The sequence below is a fragment of the Anguilla anguilla genome, chromosome 17 (genome assembly GCF_013347855.1).
Source record: "Anguilla anguilla isolate fAngAng1 chromosome 17, fAngAng1.pri, whole genome shotgun sequence".
Taxonomy (NCBI): Eukaryota; Metazoa; Chordata; class Actinopteri; order Anguilliformes; family Anguillidae; genus Anguilla; species Anguilla anguilla.
Window position 1 is genome coordinate 4872931 of NC_049217.1, and position 2593 is coordinate 4875523.

The following is a 2593-nucleotide window of genomic DNA, read 5'->3' on the forward strand; positions in this document are numbered from 1 at the left end:
CCTGCTCGTTAGCGCAAATAATCCTCCTAATAGAGAATCCTGTGGCTGCAACTCACTATAAAAAGCATGCAGACATGATGAAGAATTGAGGCTATTAACTGCAAGGTTGTAAAGTGGGGAAGGAACTGGGCTTGTAACCGAAAGGTCATAGGTTTGATTCCCGGGTAGGACACTGCTGTTATACCTTGGAGCAAGATACTTAACCTGAATTTCTTCAGTATATACCCAGCTGTATAAATTGATACAATGCAAAATGCTATGTAAAAGTTGTGTAAGTCTCTCTGGATAAGAGTGTCTGCTAAATGCATGTAATGTGATGCTATTTTGGAGGCGAAAAGGGGGTCCTACCCTACATACAGTGCAGTGCGTAAGTATTGTGGTGACACAGTTTTTATTATTTTGGCTAAGTACTCCTGCACATGGCATTTGAAATGAAGCAATCACTATGGGGCTGAAGTGCAGACTAACCTGAGGATATTTACGTCCATATGGGTGATCCATGTAAGAATTACAGCCCTTTTTATACATAGTCTCCCCCATTTTAGGGGAGCAAATGTAATTTGACAAATGAACATAATCAGAAATAAAGCTCTCATATTCAGTACTGGTTACAACTCCTTTATATTCGATGACTGCCTGACGTCTGTGACACGTAGACATTACCAGACGCTGAGCATATTCCTTGGTGATGCTCTGCCAGGCCTGTACTGCAGTCATCATCAGTTCCTGTTTGTTTCTGGTTCGTTTTGCCTTCAGTCTTGTCTTCAGCAAGTGAAACGCATGTTCAGCTGGATTCTGGGCAGGTCAAGTCAAGAACACCATCCACATTTTTTCCACAACTCATTTGCTGCTGTAGCAGTATGTTTGGGATCGTCGCCCTGCTGCAAGGTGAAGCACTGTCCAATCTGAGCTGATAAGATATTTCTGTCCACATCAGAATTCATCCTGTTGCTGCCATCAGCAGTCAGTGAAGGCAAGTGAGCTGTTTCAGTGACCGCTATACATGCCCAAGCCATAACGCTACCTCCCTCTTGTTTCACAGCTGAGCAGGTGCTTTGGATCACAAGCAGTTCTTTTATCATACTCTAACCTGGCCATTTTGTTCCTGAGGTTTATCAGTGGTTGGCATGTTGCGGTGAACCCTCTGAGGTTATGCTGGTGTGCCCTTCCCTTTAAGGTAGTCTATGGTAATGAGCTGCTTTACGCATTCTGCCAAAAGCAGAGCATGCCCTTCTCTCCCAGCTGATGAGTCATGGGGCCGGGGGGGGGGGGTGTGAGCCTATGCAGGGGCATATACATCTCCCATCCAATCAACAGGCACTCTGGGTAAATGACTAACAGTTAGCTGGCTTGTCCAAGAAGGTGCTTTTCTGTGTTCCATGTGTGTTATTTGGAAGAGATGGCACATACCAGTAGCAAGCTTGCCAAATGGTTACACACCAGTAGCAAAGTTACCACACAATTACACACCACTAGCAAAGTTAAAACACAGTTACACACCAGTAGTAAACTTACCACAGGGTTACACACCAGTAGTAAACTTACCACACGGTTACACACCAGTAGCACACTTGCCTGACAAACTTGCCTCATGGACCAGGTAGCTGCCAGTGAAACAAGGTATAGTACATTTACATGGCCTTAATGTTTTTATCAGATTAATTTTGACACACTGACTTGACTGACTGAAATGTATCAGTTTGCCTTTAATCATTTAGCAGATGCTCAGTGTAAATATCCTGAGTTAGTTAATTAGGAGTTAATCAGGAGTGACTCAAATGCATTGTGCCTGTGTGTGTCAGTTTCCCCCCTGGTTTTAGTTGGCCTCAGAACGTCTTCTGTTTGTTTTTGAAAAGACATTTTCTTTTTCTCTGCTTCGGGTCGAAGTAGTTTATTCTTCTTTTCTTTTCCCTGTTCCTTTATTTTCTTTATATACTCCTTCTTCCTCAGTTACCCGTTTAGGGGTTTATTCATTTTTTGGGATACGTCCCTTAGGAGTATAGCACTCCCTTCTTATTTTGTCTCTCACGAGACTCAGTGGTTACTGGAGTGCCCCTTTAGTAACTTATAGATCCCCTGTTTGGTCGCGTCTGGTCTTCACACTTCCCCTCCCTCACAGAGTGGTGTTTTACTGAAGGTATACACAACTCTGTAGCTTAGAGGAGTGTGCGTGTGTAAATCTTCTCTACTCCATGTCTCTAACAGTATGATCATGTCCGAATTATGTACAATATTTACAAAATCAGGATCAGTGCTCTTTTCTCCAAAAGTGGAGGAGTACAGCCCCTGAATATTAAAGCTTGTGATTTTAAACCCTGAAATTGTGATTCAATTCTGTCTTTACCAGTAAATGTATGTAGTTGTTTTTTGTTTGTTTTTTCCAAAGCACTCAGTCCATCTAATTTAAAAGATTATTACATATAAATGTCAACATGTGTTTTATCTGACTAAGTTCAGTAGCAGCTTTGGTACCTCCCTTTGACACTACAGCAGCGAAGCTTTCTGTCTGTCTCTTAGGCTGGAGCCTGTCCATCTGTTCTCCAGTGTCAGGCTGCCTGGGCTGGTGGGAAGAGAGACGTGTCTGTTGTCTCAG